Source organism: Rhinatrema bivittatum, chromosome 10 (genome assembly GCF_901001135.1).
Source record: "Rhinatrema bivittatum chromosome 10, aRhiBiv1.1, whole genome shotgun sequence".
Taxonomy (NCBI): Eukaryota; Metazoa; Chordata; class Amphibia; order Gymnophiona; family Rhinatrematidae; genus Rhinatrema; species Rhinatrema bivittatum.
The window spans coordinates 89,377,654-89,394,907 of NC_042624.1; the positions used below are offsets into that span (position 1 = coordinate 89,377,654).

At 40.6% G+C, this 17,254-nt stretch overlaps 1 protein-coding gene across 6 annotated transcripts in view; it reads right to left on the reverse strand.

The window, feature by feature from the left end:
* Nucleotides 1–17,254, reverse strand: part of ADGRL2 (adhesion G protein-coupled receptor L2) — a 579,402-nt gene that overhangs the window by 346,319 nt on the left and 215,829 nt on the right. For 3 of the 6 annotated variants that reach the window (XM_029618004.1, XM_029618002.1, XM_029618017.1), the window contains exon 1: nt 14,267–14,397. The exons of 1 other annotated variant lie outside the window; for it this stretch is intronic. The gene's annotated coding sequence lies outside the window, so the exon portion shown is untranslated. Of the gene's footprint in view, nt 1–13,924; nt 14,056–14,266; nt 14,398–17,254 lie in introns of those variants that run through there. 2 more of the 6 variants (XM_029618020.1, XM_029618008.1) reach the window with 1 other exon arrangement.

Sequence of the window (17,254 nt, forward strand, 5' to 3'; positions counted from 1 at the left end):
GTTAAGATAATACATGAGCTTGCTGGGAGAGGGTAATACCTATACAATAGACCTCGTCAATACCGTAAATCTCTTTATTAGACAACAACCTATTACAGGAGATCTACTTAACTGTTTCCCTACTTAAAGGGCCATTTGGTGCTACAATAACAAGCTGACTTTTCACATTAGCAGGGATTAGCCAGTATAAATAATAAATCGGCACCAGGATGGTGCTCCGTTAGATACAGTAAACCTATGTCGAGTACTGAAAAAAAAAACAGTAATCCAAGAAGCACGGGTACTAAGGGATTTAAAACCGTGTAGAAGTTATTTTGTTCTACAACCTGGAAAAACAAAAAGAAGTACGCTTATTTGCATGGAAGTAAGCCAGCCTATATGAGCCACCATTTTAAGTAAGTGGATTTTTCAACAGCCAACGAAACTTACTGAAAATGTAAAAGCTGAATAAATAAAAAGTTCCAAGTGCCACAGTCTTTTCCGCAAAAAATGGAGAGATTTTTTTTTCTTTTTTTAATGGGGGATTTTGTGTAGCGAGTCGCGACTGAATGCGGTACCGTCTTCACTTAAAAAGTGTCCGCTGTTCTAAAACGTATTACTGTCCTGGTTCATCAGGGACAAGTGCAACGTAAGTTTCAAAAACAGACCTAAAAATATACAAAAAAAGGCAAAGTTACACAATGTAAACAGAGAGAGCTACGAAGGACTAACTTACAGGAGATACAAATATTTTAATTACATCTTTAATGTGGATAACTCTCCCTGCAATCAGATTTTAAACTTCTACATGGTAAATCACAACAGATGATGCTTCCAGTTTATGACCATCCTGCAATGCATTTCTAAAGCTAAATGTATGACTTGACATACAGAATGAGTAGGCTGTTTTTTGGTTTTTTTTTGTCAAGGACTTTTAAAACCAGAGATACTTCTGCATGCACAAATTCTGGATGTTTATATTCTCCTCCCACAGCCTTTTTACAAGCTTCAGGAAATGCAGCAGCTTGAAACTAAAATGCATACATTCACAGAAATAGCACACAGGGTGGCCTCGTTTTATTTCTGATAAAGATAACACTGTAGAGACTCTTAAATCTTCCTGAAGCACAATGCCTAAGATGAAGCCCTGTCATTTTCACCATATTTCTAAGAAGCGGTGGAAGACTTTCTTAGGGATAAACTCAACTAGATTGAAGTTTGGCTTGGAGTCTGTGGAAGCCTACAACAGGAGTGCCTCTTAATGATAGAAAATCCTTTACATATTTCTCTCACTGCAACAACGATTCTGAATTCGACAAGTAAGAGACAGTTAAAAGTGCTTGCTTTTGAGCATGGGGGGGGGGGGGGGGGAAGGAGAGAAAAAAAAAAAGGCTATATTTACTGGAAAACTTCAACTCTTACAGCCTGGAATTACTCAGATTATCTCACATACAAGCTCCCTCTGCAGGTCATACCTAAACTCTTTAGTAAGTATGGGTAACAGCCACTGAAAGATTCCATGAAAATCGTATTCACTTTAAACAAATGATTCCATGCCTTATGCACAATTATTAGACAGCCAATAAACATGGTACTCTTGAAAAAAAAAAAAAAGAAGGTCTGCAATGGCTCTTCAGCAGTGGTTTTCAAGCTTTTTTCCCCCACAGGCCCAATAAAAAAACAAACAAAAAAAAAAAAAAACTTTTCAACATCCCATGTCCTCAGCCCCGGCCCCTGGGCATTCTCCAGTTCTCACTGCCCATTCTCCACCCCTCCAGTCAGCATGTAGAGAAGTAATCTAATGGTTAGAACATAACTAGGGAAATCTGGGTTGAAATTCTCTTGTGCTCCTTGTGACCTTGGGCATGTCACTCCCGCCCCTCCATTTCTTTAGGTACACATTTAAGATTATAAACCCTTTGGGGGCTGGGAAATACCTACTGTGCCTGAATGTAACTCACCTTGAGCTTTGGGTTTGGAAAGGCAAGTAATTAAAATTGGGGGGAAAAAGTTACCCCGATCCTATCACCCCCTCCCCTCAGCCTAGCCTGACGCTCCTGCAGCTCCGTGTAGGTCGATCATTTTCCAAGCCATGCGCTCTTGCGCTTCTCGGCTCTCATCATGGGCATTGTGTGGCTCTCAGAAATTTGAGCTGCGCGATACCCGTACTCTTGACGCTAGTCTTGCAAAGCGCGCTAAGAAGCAACAATAGCACAGGGACTGCAGTGCACGACTCAAAGATGACAGAGTCACACAGAGTAGCACTTCAGTCAGGAATAAGTCACCGGTGTGCCACAACCCAGTATCGGGTCATGCCCAAGACTGAAAAGACTTAAGGCTTTATAGGTTTTGTATTAAAAAAAAAAAAAAGCAAGCAGCACAGTTGCTCACAAAATAGTACAGAGAAACTTGTTTCAGAGTCACCTAAATGCTCCTTTGCTGCCTGTAGATCTGCAGAGGAAAATTATTTTTTAAAAAGTCACACATTCATGGGTCCGATTTTAAAAGCATTTGCACACTTAAAACTGGATGTTACAAGTGTAAATGCATGTTAGCCATGTAAGTGGGCTTTTGAAAATTGCTACAATATATGCCTTGAATTGTGCTTAGGTTATTCACATGTAAAGTGCACTTTACACGAGTAAATGGCTTTTTTAAATTGCTAGGAAAGAATGTTAACATTTACACGTAGCTCCTTTTAAAATTACCTCCTTACAGAGCAGCAGACACAGGATGAGGCCCACACCAGGCAGACCACCACCACCTGCACCTTATCAAGCTGATCTCCTTAAACTGAAAACAAACAAAACAGCAGCAGCCCCCACCCTGCATCTCTATTTACTGCTGGCACTAAGTGGCCCCATATCCTTTAGGCTACATTTTTCTGTGACAACTGGGAGTGTTCTTAAATGCAATGACATTTCGGCAGGAGAGGCTGCAAATGGCTTGGTGTTAATTGTGTTTAGCTTCTTTCTTGTAATGTTGGGAATAGCTTGCCAGAATTACAAATCCTTTGGCAGGTCGAGAACAGAACTCTGGAAAGTTAGTCACAAATGCATTAAGTCCAGCAGAGAGGTATCCACCACCTGCAAGCTGTTTGCTGACCTTTATTTCTACATGTCTTAAGTGGACTAATGGGGGGGCAGCCACATTGCTCTGTTCTCAATGGACAGGCACAACCTGAGAACACAGAGTTATGAATACTAACTACAGCACCTCCAACCAGAGCCTTCAAAACCAATCAATCATCCATTTCTTGGTTCTACTGTCCTTCCAAATCATTCATAGGTCTCCTTTCTTTTTTTTTGTATTCAAACATTTTCTAGGCCATAAACAGAAATGAAGATATGACAATCATTATGCAAACTTTCTTTTCCTGTTGCTTAACCCAAAATTAAATCAACTGCTAGCCTTACAGCTCAATGTCAAAATCTTTGCCTTTCATACCCAAGATTCATGGTTTGAATCCCAGGTGGGTTGTTCAGCTGAAATCTGAAGGAAGATGAAAACTCTGTCCTAGGTACCGTAATTCTTTCTGTGGAAGAGTAGCTTAGTGATAACCAGAGAATGCCAGGATCTCACATGTTCAAATCCCGCTTCTCCCACAGGTACTTTTTGACCTTGGGCAACTCGCTTCTCCATCCACAGTCTCAAGAATACAAACTTAGACCCTGATGTAATAAGGTGCAGTCGGTTGCGTGCACATTTTTGTGCAAAGAAACTTTGCACCAGATTTAACAAAGTCTAATGCATTAAAACTATGCACACAAAGGTAAGTAATATTATGTGCACAAATTAGCACTCCTTCTGCATTAGCTATTACTCCCTAATGCAGAGATACTTAACATTTTTTCTTAATGCTTGAAATGTATGTCCCAGTCAGAAGAAGAATAAACACTTCTGGAGCTGAAACTGGAGTTTGTGGTGCAAGGGTCGGTACTCAGGATTTATGACTAACACATGATTTGTGCACAAACTGTGTTTTATGCACATAACAGATTTTCTATTTCAGAAAACATGGTTTATGTGGATATATTGTTTAATGCACGTGTTTTCAGATTAACCTTTTTATTTTTTTTTAACTCCTGCATACCATTAGTTTACGGCATTGGGAGTTAAATTTTTTTTTTTTAGCACACTGTGTAAAGAAAATGTGCACTAAAAGTTCAGAACACTAACATTTATTATACCAGGGCCTTAGATTGTACTTACTGTACTTTACTTATACTTACCATGAATTTGGAATGCTGAGCAATTAAATCTAAATTTGAAATCTCCAAATCAGCATCTTGAAAAACACGTTTGCATATGACAATGTTGGTTTAAAGGAATAGGATGTAAAATACACACGCATTGCATTCCATAAGAAATTAAAAAAAAAAAAACCACCCCAAAAACTACAAAAAAAAAAAAATTAAAGCAAATACTGGACTGCACATTTAAGGAATTCATATCTAGTAAGAATCACCTTAGGACCTGGACTAGGAAGACTAACCTTGTGTACATAGTTAAGCCACAGGAGAGGTGTTAAAAGAAACATTTATTGAAAGGTAAAGCTCTGTTCCACCCACTCTAGTTCAGCTTCAGAAATATTTTGTGGTTGGGGGGAGGAGGGAGAAAATCAGAAATGTGTGGCACATCTCTCTCGGCAAGTTTCCAAATACATTATTGGCTCCATCACATCATACTGGACGCCTGCAGCAGTCAGATGCATGACCTGACACCATCAGACACTTATGTGGCTGGACAGGAGGCACAACAGTTATGGCAAAAGGAAGTAAAAATATAATCTCCATCAAACAAGTGGGCTTCCGAGAGGCATGGATTACTTTCAGAGTGCTGACCAATACTTTTGATTAGAAAAAGACCTAAAGCCTTCTTCGGCGCCAAAGGAAAGTGCTTTTTCTGGAATATAAGCGACTGTAGCAAGATCACACGCAGCAGAGTCACTTTTCGGCTACAAGCAGCACATTGTTTTAGCAGAACAAGCTAACAAGCGAATAGCTACTGGGAAACTATTTGCAAGTGTTGACTTCAGTTTACATCCTTTCAACACCTAAATGTCAAAAACAAACAAACAAACAAAAAAAATAAATGCTCCATGATGCTTAAAAAGTTGAACTATTTTATTGCCTCAATGCAAAATTGTTGTTCATGCAGATGTACCCGAGATTGTAGATGAAGAATGTACCCGAGATTGTTTTTTTATTTATTTAAATCTTTTTCTATGCCGTCGTTAAGGTGGGTACCATCACAACGTAGATGAAGAATGTTCATAATCTATCATATATAAAAATGTGTGTTGGTCCAATTATAGAACGCATATGGTAACAAGTATATATTTTTTTAATCTAATTAAAAAATATAACACCACAGCCTAATTTTTTTGGGGGGGCCCAAAACGGCAGCAGAACACTAAATTAAAAAAAAAAGGAAAAAAAAACAAAAAAAGATCAAGTCCAGCCATTCACTAATTTTAGACAAAAAAAAAAGTTCTCTTTTGCTTTTTTTCTCTGAACCAATACAGAATTCCATTAAAAACTAAATTCTCTGCATCATTATTAAAGACAGTCATTGTGTTGTTAGTTTGACTGAGTCACAACCACAGGATCATGTGGACTGGAGTCACACAAAGAAAGTATGATCCGTTATCAACTGAAATGCCTTAAAAACTCAGTATGCAAACTGGTCCCATTTGTTTTTCTGCTCTCGCATTCTTCTTAAATAAATTTTTAAATTCTAGAGTGCCCACTGAAATAATACTAAAATTTAAACAAAAATGAGCTCTCTATGCACACTACTCCCACAACAAAGCAAACAGACTTCACAACAAGGTCAGTTTTCCCCTCCCTCAGCTCCCAAGAATGATTTTTTTTTGACAGTAATGGGTGTTAGATTATTCTGTCATCTAGATCCAGAGCAGTAATCAGTCCGAGGTGCTGATTGATATGAAAATACCAACAGACGGGAACACAAAGTGCAGCTCAATGGAAGCATGAAAACAAGTCTTGAGTCTGGCTCTGCCTCCCACTCATCAGGACAAGCTAGTACAGAACAAAAGAAAAGTTCTATTGTTAGTGACAAAAAAAAGTTTTGCTTTGCTGTGCAGAATACCGAAGATGATCTTATATTCTGTCTTAAAGAGAGAGACATTACAGATATTAAAAATTACGAAAATGTAAATTACTACACAGTAGTTAGAAAGAGGAGGACAACAACACTTGAGATGAGTTGTGCTCAACTACGAACAGAAAGTCAGGTTAAAATGAGAATCTTAAAACAAACAAAAAAACCACACCACACATGGCGACTGCAACATAAGAGATTTATAAATTATAAAAACGCAGGCAGATAGCTTTCATGCACGAGCAGAACAGTCAAAAAAAAGCAAGCTGCGATCAATTTTAGAGACAAATTAGAAGGTGCGGAGTGACCGCAAATCCTTACTTACATGGGGTAAAACAGGTAGATCAGCCCATCCTGTTAGTAATGCCTGCATGCACTTTTAAAAGGCATCCTTATCGAAGTTCTTCTATGCTATTTGGAAGTTGGCAATGGCAGATTTAGAGTGAGGCAAACTGGTATCTCCTTAATGCTGTGACTGACAGAAATTTGCACAGCTGCATTTAAATTTTTTTTTTTAATCTAGCACCACTTCACAAAGCCTCCCCAAAAGGCTTTTCAATTTTTAAAAAAACAGTCTTCTTCTAGTACAATTACTTTCAACACTGAAATACTGAGATTGTGACTTTATCCCTGTGTGTGAATTTTAATGTTTATAATATGTGCCTCACAAGACTGGGGGAGGGTGGGGGGTGGGAATCAATGACAAGACCGACAGGGGCCCATTTTCCTCAGCACACGTTCTCTTGTCAGGCCATGATTAATGCTGTGCTCTGTAGAGGGAGACATTACATCCAGGCTAAAACAGACCTAAACTTCACCCTATGGCAGGAATCTGATTTAAACATCTCTATTCAAAGTGACATTTGTCCTCCTATTCCCCCCCCCCACCCCCGGACCAGTTTCCCCCAGAAATTCCAGCGAGTTGACTCTGTGACCTAGGAACGGCCCCCGTTGGCTGCAGCCTGTCATGGTGCCTGCTCTTGCCATGGAATTTAGCTGGGTTCTCTGCGCTGGGCGGGGGGGGGGGGGGGGGACGGACACACAATGCTTTACAAAACGGAGTACAGCAGGTGCTACGACTGCTCACTGCCACCCTGAGGGGTAACCCCCAATCTGACTTGTAAAATGCAGAGTAGAACGCCCGGGGCAAAAAGGAAGTGACCACAGTCCTTGTTGCTCTTATTTTTTTGGGTGGGTGGGTCGGCAATAAGCAACTAAAATAAATCTATACCCTGCAAGCTAGAATTCAGGCACTCCTAGGCTACACAGTTAAAATGTAATTACGTTCCACTTTGCTTTTCAGATTGGCATATCTGCGTAAGTATTTATATTGGTCTGGTACAAGAGCAAGAAGCTAGATACAGTTGAACTAAATGGGTTAGGGATCACTTAAAAAGCGACTTTCCTTTACCATCTGGAGACATTACACGCCGTCTGCCCTAGTTGTATGATCATATCTCAAAAATACCTACAATTGTCCTCGCCAGAACAAAAAATGAGGAAATAAAGAAAAAAAGATTACACAATGAGCAAGTCAGAAGATACAAAGCACCTCAGATCTGAATTGGCAAACTTACTAAGAATAACTCAGGACAAAGCACAGCAGCTCTTAATATTATACACTGGAGCCAAGTTCCTACTAACCGAGGTAACCTCATTTCTGGTGCTTCTCTCTGTACAATTGATTTTTTTTCCCTCTTCTCTCTTAGCTGATCTGACAATTGAACAAATTCATACAACTGTGATGGGATTTTACTTACCACCATATGACAAAATCCTCAGAAATAATAAAGCATGTTACTTCATAAAACTGCATTTTTGTTGTAATTAAACAAAATTGTATCTAAGCTTGCTTTGTGCCTCTGAAGCAATCAATAGCTTTTTGCTTTAGGCTGCACTTTACTTGCAGGTGGCAAGCATTGTGTTTGCTTCAGTCCGACTGCAATGCTCTCGATTATTTTGCCCCTTCAAAATAATTTGGCGAAAATAACAGGTTTGAGGCAAGCAGACTTGCTGCAATATTACCTGAAGAGCAAAAGAAAAATTACCCGGAATTCAAAAATTATAGATAACTGTTTAATTCCACAAAATTGGTAAAATGTAATAATGATCCTCAAGCCGGACCATGTTATAATTTATCATCATCATCAAGGTGTTCCCCCACCCCCACCCCAGCATGTTCCTTGAACATTGTAAAATAAAAAAAAAAATGCACAGTCTTCACATCTTTTTTATTTTAAATCACTAGTAATAACCTGCAGATTATGATTAAACGTCCAAAATAATAAAAGCAGGTAGAAACCTATGAATTTCACACACCACAGAACACAGTCTCAACTACAATGAAACACTGTAACCAAGCAGAACTCCTTGAGTTACACTCTCTTACCAAGTCTTTTTTTTTACTACTGAAAGCTGGGGGGGGGGGGGGGGGGGGGGAGAGAAACCGTGCGCATTGTTCAAGGTTTACCATTACTTTTTCTTGTAATTATTTAACTAAACCTGTATTTTAACAGACCTTTGCCCTATCCAACCATAGATTCAGAGTCATGAAATTTAAAATGTCCCAAAACGAAGACAAGCAAAAACAGCTGCATTTACAATCTTTCAGTTGTGAAACAATCATAGTCCTGCCATAATGACTGCAAGGTACTTCAAAGACAGTTACAAAAAAAAAAAAGCTGATGAACAAATGCCTTGCTGAACAAAAAAACAACACTTGTAAATATATATATATATATTCCTCAGTTACAAAGATAAAATTATGTGTTGCTTTAAAATGTGGGAGAAGTCTTTTAAACAGAAACATCTGCACATGATTTTATTAGAGTACTGTAGAATATTATGAGATTTTTACAACTCTCCTAATACAAATTTCTACAACTTCTTTATAGTATGTGGTATACACTAGAGACTTGCAAAAGGTTTTGCAAAGTTTCAAAACAGACCAAAAAACTTTTGCATCTAATAATTGAAATGATCTTTTAACTTTATAATGTCCTCAGTACTTATGCTATTAAAAATATCTATAATTCAAATTTAAGTATTTAATATTGGAATGTTTTTAAAATGCATACCTACAAATCTACAGTATATAAAAAAAAAAATTAAGTTGGAATAATTCACTCTATTTTGAACTAAGTTGCACTTCGTTTTTTCAGCAGGCACATTGTTTTTATAGCCAACAGCAATGGTTTGGTTTCTAGGTGACAATTTTCTGTTATTTCAGCACACAAATCTAAATAGTGGTGGTGGAAGTAAGTAATGGCAGCCTCAACCTTCAAAGAAGCCTTTTCAACACATTGACTACCAATCTAATATTCTTACACACGAGCTAAACCTTAGCTGGCAGACCTCAGGACCTAGCGCACAATACCAGGTTTTGATTTACATACAAATATTATCAATACTTAAGAAAAAAAAAAAAAAAGCAAGCACTAAACATTTCTGAAAAGTTAAAACAAAAATGACCAGTTCAGAAGTTTCAGGACACTGCATTTGTTTACAATTAGTATTCTCAATTTGTAACTGCTGATCCAACTAACATTAAATAAAAATCAATAAGTAGACATATAAAGTGCCTTGAACAGAGTGTATGCATGCACAGTTTACTACTGCCTACCTTAGAAGAAATTACATTGTATTACAAGTAAATTATGTAAAAGCAGGTCACAAAATGTTACACAGCCATATTGATTGAAAGTTCACAGCAAAAAAAAAAAAAAAAAGAAAGACTACTCAGTGCCCATCCCAAATCCCCAACTTAAACTATTAAAGGCAGGCTATGCTTAATAGAACACAAAGAAAGCCTCAGTAGCAGTTAAATAAGATAGAGCTTTTCTAACTACTGTGCAAACTTTTGATTGTAAAAACCAAAACAAACCTGAAAGTTACTCCAGCTCATTCCAGAGAGGGCAACACCCAGAAACCTGGGCTAAATATCTGCACTGATGGTGAAAATTGCCATAATAAAAAACAAACAAAAAAAAAACCCCAAACCCTACTTGACTTAAAGGCATGCAAGGCCAGAGAAAGAAGGAGAGATCTATATCTTTATGCTAGTTTCTATAAGGTTTGGAAATGTAGTTGCCTGCTTTGATGTTGGTCCATTAAGGAATAAGAGACTCAAAAGCCAGGAAAAAAAGGGAGTATGTTTATTGGAAATTCTCAAGCCAAAACGAAGTAATTGGTTTGTTCTACCTCACCTGATTCAATATCCTGATTTCCCCAACTACCAGCTCCCAGAGCTATCTGTGTGTCTAAGTTCGTTTCCTGTTGCCAACGCACAGTAACCCACAGTGATTGAAAATGGCAGCTGAAGTGTTGCTGCTGCGCATTAATTTCTCTCCAAGTGGTTCAATTTTGCTATATGAATGCTGAAAACGTTCTTTGCATTTTATACCTTCACAGCTTTGTCGAGTTTGGGATCTTCATCACAAAAGACTAAGGAACACCATCTTCAAGGAAATTTTTTGATTATCCCTAATAGCTCTAAAGGCTAATGTGTTTTTTTTTTTAAAGTACTCTGCATTCAAAGCAGACTAGTTAACCGCAATTTAAATGTGATAATGGCAATTACATCAATATATGTTCCTTTCATATCACCAAAAGGTACTCCATTCAGACAGCTGTAGACAGCACATAAATAAACCTCTCTGAAATCGAGTTCACACAATGACATGCAATTGCAAGGACTACAAATGTCTAATAACAAAATCTGAGCACTCACCACTGTAGGATAAAGAGTATATAAAACTATACAACAGCAATTTGAGCCAAGTTTTTTAATATTATCTAGGCCACATTTATAATAACCAAGTTCTTTAAATACAGAATCCCACTTAATGTATAATCCATGACTCCTTCACTTAACACACACATAGAAACAAGTATACAAAATCTCATTTATAAAAACAAATTAGGCCTATTAAGCACTCTCACAGGTTCAGATGTTTTCAGTTATATACAGGAGAACCCTGTATGCGGACCATAGACAGAGAAAGAAAGTTCATTTCTATCAAAGGTACTGGGAAGAGAGAAAGCTTTGAACCATCTGCTCTTCTGAAAAGGCCCAGATCACTGAAGGATAACTTATTGTCTGGCTCCTGCACTTGCTGATTACAAATATCGATTTTAAGAGAAAAAAAAAAACCTAAAGGGCCTATGTACTAAAGGTTTTCTTCCATTTTTTTCAATAGGAAAAATGATTACTTAGGGTTCTAAGTCACAACACAAATCTAAAGAATCGGTATTAAAAAAAAAAATTGATTAAAAAGAAGAAGCTTAAATGGGAGGTGAGCTGTGTACTGATGAGATTATATTACAGCCAACCACTATGATTTTTCTTTTGTAGTTCAAACAACCAAATGTTTAAAAATGTAAAGTTATGCAAAAGCTCCAGGAAAGCATTTCCACATTCAACTCAACAATTTAAACGCACTGTCAATTAACATTTCATCAAATTTTGCTGAAAAGTTTTATTCTTACATAAAAATTACCATGAAGGATGTAGGAGACGAATCCTCACACAATAAGGGCCTTTTATTTGCCATCCCTAAATTACAGTTAACATGAGAACAGCAAACACTTGTGGATGTTTAGCTGTCACCAAAAATAACCACCGACAGAGATTTACTGTTGCCCAATTCTGCCTGGTAGAGAGGGATAAAGAAAAAAAAAAAAGTGTCTCTATCAAAAGGCTGGAATTTGGAAAAGAATGTGAGCGATTATGTGGAGATTTTTTTTTTTTTTTTTTTTTGCTGTTTTTCTAAAGTAATTCCAAGTTCTTTCATATTCAGAATCCCTCATGCAAATCTTATGGGGGAGGGGAGGGGGGGGGTGAAATCCTGAAACAGGAGTTCTGTGGAAAAAAGCTTTCTAGCACCCAAGCAGACAGCAGAAAAAGCATGAAACGAGGACTGTCATAAAAGGTCGCTCACTTTCTCCGAAGAAACGATTAATCAACAGCGAAAGAATAGCCAGGCCGTTTGCAAAGGGACCCCACCGAAAACAGAATGTTTTTCACTCACATAATTACAAAATAGTAAAAAAAAAAAAAAAAAAAAGTTCAGAAATACAGCCCAAATCCACCTCCCCATTTTACCCCCTTTACAATTCCCACTGCCCTTTGGGCCTCTCCTTGGAAGCAAATGGAAGACAGGCTGAAGTTTTCTCAATTGAGCCAGAGCTGAGAAAGCTTTGATATGCTAATAGCCCCCTTCAAACGGTAAGAATTCACACTTGCATTAATTCAAACAATTTGTGCAGAATGATGTGAAATGGCACCTCTTTTAGTGGCAGGCAACAAAAGGAGGGAATCAGAGTGTCTGAAGAAACCAAACAAGAGAACATTTGTTCGGCAGGATGCTCTCCCTTGCGTCCCAGAAAGAATATTTAGATGCAAATAAAAAACGGACCCGCACAACAAAGTACAGTGCCTCGGCTAGCAAACAGAAAGCCCGTATGGAACTTCCGAACAATGCAAAAAATTAAAATTGCTTAAAATGTATTAGCCAGCGCCCACCCCCCACCCCCAGTCCGTAGCTGGCCCCCGTTTTCCCTGCGCACACCACCAGCTTTAGCAGTACAGCTCCCAACAGCTGGATCATTTTACTCCATCTATCGCCCACTTTTGAATACACCTAAACTCTGAGAAACAATACACTAACCGTGAAGTTTTATTAACGCTACCAAGTCTGCAACAGGTTCAAGTTATTTTTGTTACAAGAATACGAGTTTATACGTCCTTCCATCAGAAATCAACACCGAAAGCGCCTATAAAGGACCCTCCGACACGTACACGACAAGAAGAAGAAGAACAACAACAGCAAAACAGCGTAAACGAAACAGCCAAGTAAATATTACTTTACAACCCGAGTCCAAAAAAAATATATATATATCAAAGGCGATTAGGACAGACAAAAACAGACGGCACTGCTTGAAGCGGGCACCATCTGGCTGCTCCTCGGGCTCTCGTTTAGTCTTACCTTCAGAGAGGAGCCCCGGCTGCTGCTGCTACCGCTGCTTCCTCCTCTCTATGGGAAAGGGGGGGGGGGCACACGAAGAGCCACCCCGACCCCACAAAGAAACGAAACCGTCTTCAACTCCTTGCAAGGCGCACTTTCCCCTTCCCGTGCTGCCTACTGCCAATCAGGGCCATTAAAAGCCAAATCCGGCCCCAAAGTTTGGAAGCACGAGTCTCCATTGAAACAATGCTTAGCTGCTTCTCTGATGCCGGTTCAGGTTCAGCAGAAAGTAATGGATCCCGCGTCTAATTGCTGCCATTCATTCCCGCCCGCTGGAGCCAGTTCACATCTGGCTGCGTTCTGATTGAACCTTTTTCTCTCTATTTTTCTTTCTCTCTCTCTCTCTCGAGCTGGAAGTAAGGCAGCGGCTCTCTCTCCCTCTCCCGATCCACTTATCTGAAACAATCGGGGAGAAGGGGGCGGGGGAGCTAAATGCGTCAAGCAAACCGATGAGCAAATGCAAGGCCGAATCGGATGGCCCGCGGCCGGTGCCAGGTCGCCACCCTCGCAGGCACCTTATCGCGCTTCCACTCGCAGAGAAGCGGGCCTCCGGCAGGGCAGACGGCGTGCGATTGCACCCTTTCTGAAGCAGGTTGGGTTCTCGCTACTGCCGGAGTTTTTCGATCGCACTTTTTTTTTTTTGTTCCCTCCCTCCTAGCTGACTAACACGGCGGCGCCTTCTCTTCCCCCCTCCCCCCCCGACCGGTGGGACGCGATCGAAGTCCGGATACCCCGGGGGTGGGGGCGGCAATCGCCAGAGAAAAGCAGTTTGCCGGCTACGATTAAGAGCTTACCTCTCGCTTTCTTTCTAGATGAGATTTTTTTTTCACGAGACCTCCGTCAGAGGTGGGGGGGTTTTCCCTTGCGGTCCTTGGAGCGAGGATGAACGCCGGAGGCTGCAGCGGAGGGGGGAGGAGGTGGGGTACGGCTCCCCCTCCCCCTGTTTCTCGTCGCCGGGACGGGCGGCTCTCTTGTAACTACCCAGCGCCGGAGTCAGCTCGTTAAGTCAACATTTTTCCCTTCTGCCCCCCAGCCCCGCCGCAGCTTCAGCACCGCTCCATGTGAGAAAAAGAAAGATATTGTGTGGGGGGGGGGAGGACGACGACACAAAAAGCAAACAAACCAAAGAGCACAACCTGTGGTGAGAGTGGGAGGAGGAGTTGGGGAGAAAGAGCAGAGTATCGCCGAGCTCCCACCGCCAAATCGGCCCAAGAAGTGCTGGCTAGCACGGACGGCAGAGGTGGGGGGTGGGAGAGGCAGCGCAGTCCGTCTCAGTCCTGTGATGCGAAGCCCTCTCTGGCGCTCGCCCCGCTGCCGCCGACCTCATTTGCATGTCCCTCGGTGACATTCTGGCCTCTGGCAGAATACAATCCCAGCCCCTCGCATTTCTGAGCGAGGGGCGAGCGGCTGCCGACGAGAAACCAGGAACAGCAGCAAAGCAAAGCAAAAAAAAAAAAAAAACCAAGAGGAGAAAGGGAAAAAAAAAAATCTCCGGGAACTATTGTGCAGGCTCCTTTCGCTGCACCTCTCCAGACGGGGCAGCGCTAAATCCTGACACGGACTCTTCCTAGCCTGCCGAGGTCGGAACTGGAGTCGCGCCCGAGCCGCCGCCTTCTCCTCCTCTTTTCTCCGCCCGGAGTCCAACCCCTGCCTTTTGCTGCTAATCATAAACCCGTGCTCTCGCGGACAACCAGGGCAAGGGTCCTCGCGCGCGCTCAGGCGCTGGGAAGGAGCTGACGGAGGGCTGAAGTAGCGGCGCGAGGCGGCTGAGCTAGGACCCGCGTGCCACCGCCACGGGCCATTTTCCACTCCATTTGAGCTGCGGCGTGCCCGGTTCGGGGGGCTTAGTTGGAAGGGGTGGGTGAGGGGGGGCACACACACGAGGCAGCGCCGGCTGCTTCCGCCAATGGCTGCAGACTTGATCCTGGCAAAGGCAGCGCTGCCGCACCTCGGCGGGAGAGGGCGGCGGCCTCCAACCTGGGTCCGGATCGCGGCGTGAGGGCCGGTCAGACCCGGCGGAGCGCAGAGAGGCACTGCGGCGCTGTACTGACTGCAGGTGGGGGAAGGTGGGTGGGGAAAGACCGCAGAGAGAGAGAGAGGGAGCCCAGTGGCTCTTGTGTACGCCGTCCGCCTCGCTCTTCAGCCCCGTCGTTTACACTTCTGCATTCTCGGGGCAGGCGGAAGCCCCAGCCAAGCTCCAACTTTAAAAAGAAACGTCTCGTGAAAACTTACTTCTCTTCCCTCAGCCCTCCGTTAGCAAACCGAGAAGGGAGCTAGGCTGCGCTTCGGCTTTTACATGCTTGTTCTGCAGGATTTTAATAGCTTTTCCTGTCCAAACTGCGTGCGTACTTTACTTGGGTGTCAAAATGTCTGTGTGCGTGTGATTGTAAATAAATTGACGACTCTATAAGCATCCGAGCAGACAAATAAGATTTTTTTTCTTTCTTTTCTTTTCTTTGTTTTTACACAACTTCCTCGATGTACAGTGTTCTAGTGACCCTGTTGACCCTGGATAAAATTGGATTCCTTGCAAGTTTGATTTCTTGTATTGGACCAACACAGTAATTATTTAAAGATGATGTTATATGCATGAGCAATGGAAGCTACGTAGGTCCCTCCTTAAGATGTCATACAAATACAGATGAGGCCACTTGTAAAAAGAATTGAAGGAAAGACTTCAGGACTTTCAGCTCCCAAATGTGTACTCCTCGCTTTCTAAATCTGTTTCCTTCGTTTCCTTAAATTGAAATCATTCTTTGTACTTTGCTATTGTCCAGTGAGCACATTTATTTGCTAGTATATTCTCTCTGCTATCACTGCCAGGAATCAAGAATAAAATTAAGAACAAAAGAAGGAAAGAAAGTCAAGCCAAACCAAGCACTGCATTAACAGTTCCAAAAAAATACATAACATCTGGCCATTAATTTTATAGGTTTACTATTCCAAAATGTAGTTTTTATCTGTTCCTAAAGTTGTAGAGTTACATGAGGTGTAAGTTAAGATTGAGATAAGTTTGTTATTCTTTCTGACTGTAGAACCTATGTTAAACAGTGATGCCAGTTTTTCTTATAGCTATTTTTATATTTCCATTTTAATATACTTGCTACCAGTATATATTATTTTGCCAATCATTTACCTAACAGAGAAAAGTATATTTTTCTGTCTGGTGGCTAATGAAATAATTATTTTGGATACAGCATTAACATTTAAGCTTTTAAAATATTTAGACTTTTAAAATATTAGTAGTAGAGTATTTGAACATAAAGTTCCAAAATAAACACCTAAACACAGCCATTTTTTTTAAATTAATTAGATCATCATCTTCCATTCTAAAAAGCTTGCTTGCCGTATCAGTATTCTGGTCAAGCTTATACTATAAAACATAATGAATGAAAAGTGTGCCTCTGAGGTTTCTACTTCACAATTAGGCACAAAACAGAACTACAATTTCACTGTAAGTTAAAAGATAAACTGTAAAGCAGGATGCCAGTTCTGCTTGGGAAGTCTAACTTGTGTATATTGTAGAGAATGCTATAAATGGCGTCAAGTTTTATGATACAAGGATACCAAGCTACCTTTTTAGATTTATTTTTATGCTCATTTTTACTTGGGAAGAAATAACATGGGAAACAGCAGCAAAAATCTATGTATGTTTTTGTTGTTGTTCATTTGTTTATATTCTGCTTTTCAGCACTTCAAAGCTGAAGTAATGGTGCCAATGAACTAATAATTGGTTGAGCCTTTTACTAATGCACCCTGGAAATTAGAAATCTGTATTGGAGAGATGTGTTGGAATGGAAATCCATATACTAGTATGCACTGGATCATATCCAGAGATTGTTTCTGAATTACACTGTGCTTGTAATGTTTTGTACTGTTTAAAATGCAGCGATTGGTTAGAATAGTGTAAAGGATTTTGGGGAAGGTGTGGAGAAAGATATATATTGTGTTGTCCAGCAAATAATTGCTTTTATCAGCTGCTATAATTTTGCACCACATAAATCAACATCGCACTCTGTAGAATATGTATAAATCACAAATCATAGATATATGACAAATTGTTGCCCATATATGTGCGATGGTTGAACTGTCAAAACCTATTAAAAGGAATACTGGCTTAAACG